This window comes from Vulpes vulpes, unplaced genomic scaffold, assembly GCF_048418805.1.
Source record: "Vulpes vulpes isolate BD-2025 unplaced genomic scaffold, VulVul3 u000000758, whole genome shotgun sequence".
In the NCBI taxonomy this organism is placed as follows: Eukaryota; Metazoa; Chordata; class Mammalia; order Carnivora; family Canidae; genus Vulpes; species Vulpes vulpes.
In genome coordinates, this window is record NW_027325839.1 from 8,635 (window position 1) to 19,180 (window position 10,546).

General features: G+C 33.3%; 1 pseudogene; it reads left to right on the plus strand.

Annotated features, from left to right (window-relative positions):
• Positions 1–438: 438 nt before the first annotated feature.
• On the plus strand, positions 439–1,276 carry LOC140597544 (large ribosomal subunit protein eL6 pseudogene; annotated as a pseudogene).
• Positions 1,277–10,546: the final 9,270 nt, after the last annotated feature.

Genomic DNA, 10,546 nt, shown 5'->3' on the forward strand with positions numbered 1-10,546 from the left:
CACATTCAAGCTTGACATCCTAAGCATGTAAATGTGCAGAAAGATGAAGGTATCCTATATTCGAATTTAATTAAATTAATTTATTTTTAGGCAACTAAGCTGCCTGAAACAGCAGGTGCTGATTATCTAATGAGAAGTGTACTTACCTCACATTTTACAATAGCCCATGGAGTGCCCAATTTCACTATGAAGTACTTCTGTGTAGAGATTCAAAAACAATTAAATCCATGTATTTCACGGTTTGGGGGTGGTTTACTAATAAGATGCCAATAGAGTACATATAGATCCACCTGCAAAAATGCGGCTGGTTTTTGGTGCAGGGGCTTCCCCCTACAGCCTTTTCCTCTCTCCAATTGTCATTAGTCTAGATCTTGCATAGACTCTTATAGTGCTGACCAGTCAAAAAAACAGGGCCTCAAGCTCTTTTCCATCCTCAAGCAAGACAGTTGGTGAAAAAACTGAGATAGTAGATTTTAATGAGAAGAAACCTAAAGACAGGAAAGCTGATGCTGGTAGCAGGGTCTCGAAGGGTAACCTAAAGGCTAAAATGCAGACAGAAGATGAAGCCCCATGGCAGCCAAAACCCTGTCCCAGTCAGAGGAGGGAGGCAGATTTTCTGGATCGGCTCTGTATTCCAGGAAGGCCATGTACAAGGGGAAATATTCAGCAGCCAAATCCAGAGTTGAAAAGCCAAAGGAGAAGTTTCTTGCTCCTGTCAGGGAACTAGTTGTTGGTTACAAGAATGGTGGTACCCAAGTGGTTAAACTTTGCAAAACGCCTGGGTATATTATTCTACTGAAGATGTGCCTGGAAAGCTGTTGAGCCACAGCAAGAAATCTCAGTCAGCATGTGTGCAAACTCTGAGCCAGCATCACTCCCGGCACCATTTTGGTCATCCTCACCCGAAGAGTCAAGAGGGTGGTTTTCCTCAAGCCACTGAGGAGTGACTTGCTGCTTGTAACCTGACCTCTGGCCCTCAATTGAGTTCTGTAGAGAACACACCAGAAATTTGTGAATGCCACTTCCAGCAAAATTGGTGTCAGCAGTGTGAAAATCCCAGGGCATCTCACTGATGCTTGCTTCAAGAAGCTGCACAAGCCCAGATGCCAGGAAGGTGAGGTCTCTGACACAGGGAAAGAGAAATAGGAGATTACAGAACAGCGCAAAGTTAATCAAATTCTGCTACAAATTAAAACTGTTCCTCAGCTTCAAGACTACCTCTGCTCTTCTGTTTTCTCTTACAAATGGAGTTTATCCTCACAACTTGATGTTCTAAATAACTCATCCATTTAAAAAGAATCATGATCTCAAAAAAAAAAAAAAAAGAAAGAAAAACATATGGGCAGTAGAACAGTAAAATTCTGGGATGCTCCTTCTATATCCATTCTCAAAAAAATATATACATTTAAAGATGAGAATTTTAAGTTAATACTATGGGGACAAACCTCAAGGGAAAAAATAGAGGCAGTTCACTACAGGACCATATTCCGCGTGTACCTAGTGTTCAGTGTCGGAAAGGGAATGTCATATCAATAACTTTATTTTAGTCTTTAACCTGCAATTAACAGAACAATGAAGTAGCACAGAAACTCCGCTTGCAGAACACATTCGTCGTGTTTAAAACTGTTATATAATTTCATAATTTGATGCATTTCTCTTGGGATCCTAACATTTGACAAAAAATGTCATTTAACAGATCATCTCTTACATAATATTTATTGTCCCTAAATTTGTTGGTGAATAATTGAGTTATATTTAAATAACTATTTGACCTCACATTTCTGTGGGTAACCCCTAAGAGTTATAATGCTAGTCTAACATTTCTACCCGAATATATGTTAGAGACAGTAACAAGTACAAATAGGGTTAAGCTCAGAAGAAAAATGCACAGAGAAAAATCACATGGAAGAAAATTAAAGACCACAAATACCAGGTGGGATGAATTCACCTTAGTGCAAATATTTTAGGACAAATTTAGAAATGGTCATACTTGACCAAAGGGTAAGTAAGGGTGAATCAGCACAGTGGGCCAGAGCGAATAAAAACAAATGTGATACAATGGCATGCGAATGGGGAAAAAACTGACCTGCTACCATTTTTGATCAGCCCACTCTTCACCAAAAGTAATAAATTCCATTGATCTGGAGAAGGAAGCTTAATATAATCAGTACATTTAAATACCAGGTCAATTTCTGCTTTCTACAACTAAGAAATAACGAAATAAATGAATGACCATAAAAATTATACTAAAATCATCCTTCATATTTATTAACTTAGGCTTACTAATTGCATAATCCTTTATTCCTATTTTAACTACATTAATGGTTTTTGGCATTCTCTTTTTTTCTTATATCAACTTTAAATTTTACATTCTTTTTAAAATTTAGATATTTATATTTTTTCAACTGTATAACTCATCAATTTCATATATTATTTTTGCTTTAATGTCTGCTGTGTTTTGGGAATTATATATGTATACATACTTATGAAAATATATTTGACATATATCGTTTTTTAAATTTTTTATTTATTTATTTGCGCAAGAGAGAGAGGAAGGCTGAAGCAGGCTGAGCAGGGGGCCCAACACCAGACTCAATACTAGGACCCCAGCTGGGACACTGAGATCATGACCTGAGCCAAAGGAGATGCTTAACTAAGCCACCCAGGCACCCCTAACATGCATATTTCTACATGCATATTTCTAATACATATTAGAGAAAGAAGCAAATAGAAACAAGATTAAGTTCATATTATAATTATAAGTAATTTATTTTTCCTTCTTACCCTATTTCTTGTCAATGTCAGGTTTTTAACCTGTAGGATAGTTTTTCTATTTTTAATTTATTTATGCATTTTCAATGCACTTATTCACTTATGTCTATCTTTATTTTTAAAAAATTTCTTCTATTTTATTCCAATAAGATCACTCAATTGTTAGTCACTTGCATTTATTTTAATACATGTATTTATAGTTATAAATTTCCTTGTAAATACTTTTTGTTGTATCTGTTAAATTTTGACGTGTAATAGGTTTTCTTCACTCAAGTCTAATGTGTTTCACAAATTTCTCTTTACACAAATTATGTTTGATAGATTTTTATTGTACAGACCATAAGCCATCTTTATAGCTATCCTCTGTGATTAACTGTTAAATATTTTTCTTAACTTTTACTCACTCTATCAATCTATCATTATATGAAAAAAATATTTTTTAAAAGATTTTATTTATTTATTCATAGACACAGAGAGAGGGGGGCAGAGATACAGGCAGAGGGAGAAGCAGGCTCCATGCAGGGAGCCTGATGTGGGACTCGATCCCAAGTCCTCAGGATCACACCCCAGGCTGCAGGTGGCGCCAAACTGCTGCACCACCAGGGCTGCCCTGAAAAAAAAATTTTTGATGGCATAGATGACTTTCTTCACCCAAATTCTATAAAGTTTTGCTTAATAATTGTGAGATAGCATTGCAAGATTAATATTTTTCATGTTATGAAAAATAATGAAAATGTTTTTCATTTTTTCATCATTATATCTTCTGGATCTTTTTTTTTTTTTTTTGGATTTTGTTTTTGTTTTCTGACCTGTCAGTCAGGTTTTAGTCAAGAAAAGACATTGCATTTGATATATTTAAAGATAGAAGAGTGTTGGAAACCACACAACTGGCATATCTTACATAGCCATTTATCTTGAAGAATTCTGGACTTATTTTTCTTATTCGACTACCTCATCCAAGATTATTTTCCAAGAGAGTCTTTATATGAGTTTAAAATTCCTGAGACTCTGTATGCTTAAATTCTTTTTTTTTGTCTTCACTTTTAAACAGTAGTTGCATGGGATAAAAAATATATATATATCTTGACTAGAGTTTCTTTTCCTGCAGCACTGTGAAAATATTCTCCTGCTTACCCAACTATTGCTAATGAGAAAATTGATATAAATCTGTATCTTATTTCTTCATGGATGATTGGCTTTTTCTTTCAGGAAGATTTTATCTTTTAAATCTTTAGTTTTAATATAATGTGTCTATATGAAGAAAATTTAAAATCTATTTTGCATGGCAGCTTCGGAAACCTTTTGATCTGAATTCACTTTTCTTTAACTAGGAAAAACTCTGAGTCGAAGTTCCATGAGTCCATTTCCTTAAATATTTTCTTTCCTGCCATTCTTTTTTTTTTTTTTAAGTTTTTAAATATATTTATTTGAGAAAGAGAGGGAGAGAGCCCAGGAGCAGGGTGGAGATGCGGAGGCAGAAGGAGAAGTACACTCCCCACTGAGCAGGAAGCCACATGTGGGACTTAATCCTGAGACCACGACCTGAGCAGAACTCAGGCACTTCTCTTTCCTGCCACTTTTGCTTTTGTGTGGAGTCTCTTAATTTAGGTATCACAGCACTTCTGTTTTATCTTATCACCCATACTTTTTTTTAATGTTCTTTTAATATTTCTATTTTTTGTTGCTTCCCAGTGGTCTCTGAAAGATTTTAATCCAATATTCTAATGCTTACATTTATTTTGGGCCCATGCAGAGTATTCAATCCATCCACTAAATTTCTATTTCAGCCTCACTATTTCTCATAGACTTTATTTACAGTTGGCTTTTCTTTATGATTCCTTCTTTCTTAGCTTTACACATATGGTCCTTCATCTCTTTGACAATATTTTTTAGTCTAATTCCAAATTTTTTCTCTCTCTGTTTATTAACTTTGTTTCATCTGTTATAGTCTACTCAGTTTTTCCTTCTCTAAAACTGTGTAGTGCTCAAAGTTTGATTATTACACTTTGTGAGCAAATATTGTCTCAAATATTCCATCAGGTACCTTGGCTCTTAATTTAGACCCTGCTGGAGGAAGTGATGACTAAGAATATTGTGATTATATAATGTATCATCCAAGTCAAGATATTTTTGATGAGAAAGTGTGTTAAAATAATTTAAATCATACATTTTATTGAATAGTTATTTATTGGTGATATGTTTTATTTTACCATGGATCTTCAAAAGTTATTTTCAAAACTATTTTCAAAGATAAGGTTCTTTCTTATTTTTATTTTAAAAATAAAATATAACTGCCTACATTAAATTTTGAAAAATGGGTCATTTTTATTGTTTATTTGAACATTAATTTAAAAGTACCATAAGCAGAATTGCAGAATCATTATTCTTGAAGTGTGTATATTATATATATACTATATCTAATATATATATTTATACATCTATATATAAACTATATATATATAAATATATATAAATGTCCTTAATACAATGGACTTGTTATTTATTTGGAATTTTATTTTAAAAATATGCACTATTTTTGTAATTTATAAAACTCATATAATCTTCTTCAAACTTTTATTTTATGTTTAAAAAATTAAAAATAATTGTCTTCAATTGATTTTTCTCCTTCAGGTCATAATAGATTTTATTACAATATAATTGATTATTTTCCCTATGCTGCACTTTTCATATGACTGCCTATTCAGCTCATAATATTTTAAATTGAGTAAAGTCTTCCAACAGATGTTGAAATATCCAATAAGCTCAGAGGAAATAATACTAAGTGGAGAAGATTCTCAATTATAATTATTTTTACATTATAAAACGTGTAAATACTTTGTCCCATCATTTTTTGGTCTCCATTCTCAATAAAACTCTTCAAGAAATATTTTTATGAGTTAAAATTTATTAAATAAGTTTTTTTTTTATTTTTTAGGAATTTTATTTATTTATTTAACAGAGAGAGAACAAGTAGGTAGAGCGGCAGGCAGAAAAAGAGAGAGAAGCAGGCTCTTCACTGAGGAGAGAGCCAGATGCAGGGCTCCATCTCAGGACCCTGGGATCATGACCTGAACCAAAGGCAGACACTTACCAACTGAGCTCCCAGGTAACCCTATAAAATAAGTTTTTAAAGTTTATTATTGTTTTGAATGTTTGGGCAAATATAGATGCTGGAAATTAGAATCCCATTCAAATGCATTCTTTTCCAGTACAGAATGCAAACATAACCAATAAATATAGGAGATACATAAAGAAATTATCCCACAACATGAAGTATTCCAAACCCCAATAATAAAATTTCAAGCTTATATTTGTAAACAGATCAACCTCTCATGGTACATATTTTTTTCTTATTTTTTAAAGGAATACATTTTAATATCTTTCATTTTGAAAGCTTTTCAATAATTACAATGCAAAACCACTTCCGAAATTTAATTGATAATAAGTAGCAAATAGAAATGACATTTACTGCCATGGCACAGACATTTTTGTAATAATAACAGCTTCATCACTTAATTTTTATTGTTTATTTGCTATAGCTGTGTATACATAGAAATGTTTGTAAATTTTAACAACAAGCTTATATTTAAATTGATAGAGTATTACAATTTGTATGACAAAATTATGAGCTTTGTGTGCATCACCACCAATTCCAAGCACAATTTTATTCCAACGCTTTTGTAATTCAGCAAGAATAATGTTTGTGACATGATGCTGTGCTCTCAGGAAATTAGTATTCTTACAACTGCGAGTAAAAATTTAATATTTAATGTTAAATCCCTAACTCAATATACCATTCAAATTTAATAACTTGGATTAAGACATCAAATAATCATTGTAATTAACTATTTTTCTCTATTTGAAACATCATATGATAGTATAAAATTGGTATCTTTTAAGTGTTTAAAATTCTTCTTTTACTAATGAAGCCAACTCATTGCCTACTATCCCTTCACTTTTTATAAATGCATAAAAAACTTGCAATAAAATATGAGCAGTTTAGAACAGCCGATTTGTTTTAAGTGTATCCATGTTTTACAGAATGATAGCTAAATTCAGATGTCTCACCTTCCATCATCGTATTAATGTAACTACTAAAGCTTGAAGTAAGTGCTAATGTTTTTTCAGCAGTTTTTTTGTTTGTTTTTGGTTTTGCATGTGGCTAATGACATAATCCTGATGACAGATATTAAATATCAACAAATACTTTTGCAAGTTACATGTTCACCCTCAACTTCCTTGAAAACTGCAAATGTAGTACAAAAATTGTTCTTATGCTTGCAACTTTGCTCTTTGAGCTCATTGCTGTGAAAGTGCTGCTTCTACTAGAATTGATCTGTTGGACTCAGGGACTGAACACAAGATAACTATACATGGGGGATCAAAGAAGACATTCTAAACAAATTATGACTTCTAGAGGAAATCCACTCCTTTTGTGATCATAATTTTTATTTTCAACATGTAAGAGAGAGGAAGTTGATTAACCAATCCAGTATTCTCATATATTGTTTTGTTGCTGCCCCTAACATTTTAAACATGTCTTCAAAAAGCAAGAAAGAAAGAAGAAAGAAAGAAAAGAAAAGAAAGTGAAAATCTCTTCCAAGAAATACATTCAGGAACTACTGCCAAGTCTCAAAGTGAATGGAAGAGAGAAAGTACTCTTTATTAGTTCTCTGGGATCTCAAAAGATGTGTCAAAATGCCTTAGTTCTGAAAACTGGATATTTGTGTTTTCTTATTCAACTTGATACTGCCCACTTTGAACTGCCCAGTAAGTGCTGGCACCACAGCCCTGTGTAATTCTTATTCCTTTCACTATAACCAACCATTTTTTTAAAGATTTTATTTATTTATTCATGAAAGACACAGAGAGAGAGCGAGGAAGAGACATAGGCAGAGGGAGAAGCAGGCTCCATGCAGGGAGCCCGATGGGGGACTCAATCCCCGGTCTCCAGGATCACGCCCTGGGCCAAAGGCAACACTTAACTGCTGAGCCACCAGGGTGTCCCTATAACCAACCATGTTTTAAAAATGATAGTTGAGGGGCACTTGGTGGTTCAGCTGGTTAAGCATCCAATTCTTGATTTCAGCTCAGGTCATAATCTCAGGGTCAGGAGATCAAGCCCTGGGAGACCAAGCTCTGTCACAGGCTGGTGTGGAGCCTGCTTAGGGTTTTCTCTCTCTCTCCTCCTTGGTCCCAAACCCCCACCAATCTCTTAAAAATATAATAATTGAAATCATAGAAATAATTGAATTATCCTTTAATTACCATAACATCATATCTTCTTTCTGAATTTTGCATACAGGGGCTTTGCACTATAAAAACCTCCCTATTGCATCCCCAATAAAATGAATTTCCCCTGATGATCAAAAGAAACATAAAAAATGTAGAAAGCAGCAATGCTTACAAACTTGTATCCTATGTATAGCTCACACCAGCATTCTCTTTATTATAATTAAATTATATTCGCCACTATATTTTCTTTTAAAATTATGTAATTATGTTAGGAGTAAGATATTTTTATTTATTTATTTATTTATTTATTTATTTATTTATTTATTTAATATTTTATTTATTTTTTCATGAGAGACACAGAGAGGCAGAGACACAGGCAGAGGGAGAAGCAGGCTCCATGCAGGGAGCCCGATGTGGGACTCGATCCCAGATCTCCAGGATTAGGCTCTGGGTCCAAGGCGGCACTAAACTGCTAAACTACCCAGGCTGCCCAAGATATTTATTTTTTGATGAAAGTGCATTTAGAAAGAAATCATTAAAAATAGTCTAGTCCATGTAAAGCAGTTCTGAATCACTTTTCATCAATCTGAGTACTAATTCCTTAGTCAACCTTAATAAATCTTTCAAAGATGAATTTTTATTGACCAGAACTATATATAAAGAAAGCCCTAATAAACTACTCATGATTAATAAAAAAATTATAGCCCCCCCCATTAATTATCAAAATACATCTGGTACAGAAATTAATGAATGCGGAAGTAAACCATTTTTTCAGGCTTCAGAAAATTAAAAAAAACAAAAAACAAAAAACAAAAAACAAAACTAGCGTAGTATCTCAAAACCCTGGGAATGATTTTAACTTTAAAATAATATTTTATTTTAACCTAAGTTATTTGGCTAAGTACCTGTTTTCAGCTCCCCATAAGTTACAGAACTCATAAATGTCCAAAATAAGTTTTTTAAGCAATAACATACTGATTTTATCCTACTATTATTAAAGACCCATACAATTTCCTCAGGCAAGATATGCAAGAATATAGAGAGTTTAGGAGAATGGCTAGCACATATGCAATAAAAAATCATTTGACAGAGATAGAAATTTCAAGACAACTAGCTTTCAACCTTTGGAGTATTTTTTGTGCTCCAATTCACATATTCATTTATTGATTTATTGTATAAAAATGAACAAAACTGCAGAATGCTTTACTTTAAGGAGGGTTCATCTAAAACAATTTTTGACATTGACAAAAAAAATTTTTAAAGATTGAAACTGGGTGCCTGGTTAATCCTCCAACCCTTGATTTTGGTCAGGTCATGATCTCAGCGTTATGAAATTGAGACCCACATCAGTCTCTGCGCTGGATGTGGGGCCTGCTTGAGTCTCTTTCTCCTTCCCTCTCTGCCTCTACCTCTCTTCCCACACTCCCCCAACATCTCTAAAAAAATAATAAAAAAATATAAAAAAGATTGAAACTGAAGCAAACCAAGTATGACTAAGTTTCATAAACAAAAATCATCTAAACAGTGAGGTATAGCTAAATTAAATTATATGTAACTAATTGTTTTAGTCCCCTTGTTGAAGTATATGTCTCAAATTATCTTCTACTTTTTAGTGTCCTACTGGCATATAGATGAGATGGATAGATGTACAGAGTTTAAGTATCTTTTGATGCTTATAAATAATGTTATAGCATACCTGAAGGCACTGTTTACACTCTGTCAAGCATTCTACATAAAGAGGGTTTGTTCATTTTTGATAATGGCTATACTATTAGAAGTCAACGTGTGTTGCTGAGTGAAGATGACTGACTTCCCCCTAAAAGAGTGCATGTTTCATTTTTCCAATTGAGTTGATAAATTTGGAAATGTACGTCTATACTCTCTATCTTGTTTGTCCATATGACCAGTGACCTATGTGTCAGACTTCCTTATGGAAGTTAGAAAGGAGATACATGGCAATGGCAAAGAGCCAAACTAACCAGCCCATGAGGAGATCAAACCTGGGGTCTGGGCCTCATTAGCACCATGCTCAAAGCAAGCAAGTTAATCATTCACAGACTAATTGGGCCCAGATCATGTTAGTTCTCTTGTTTTTAAGTTTCTCCTAGCTTAGTATCATATACAAATAAGCAATTAATAAATGTTTTCCTATTACAAAGTGTTTAAATGCAATATTTAATATTAAATGTTTATAATTGTTGCTCTCAAACGTGTGTTTTTAACTTTGTACATGTTAGTAGACTAAAAATTATTTTAAATATTTAAATATAGACGTTTTTATTGTTTGCAAACTCCTGGACATGAAGGGTTTAAAGAAATTTACTATTAGTTTCATCAACAGATGTAGGGATAAATGACCATTACTATGAAGAATTGACAAAACATCATTCCCTACCCCATGGTATACCATTTCCCACTGGAAGTATTTTCAGGGCACACACAGGCCCCAAATCCTACACTAGCACTAGGAAGTTAGGAAACCTACACTATCACTAAGTATCTCACTTTATGATGGGAAAACTAACACGATTTAACAAAG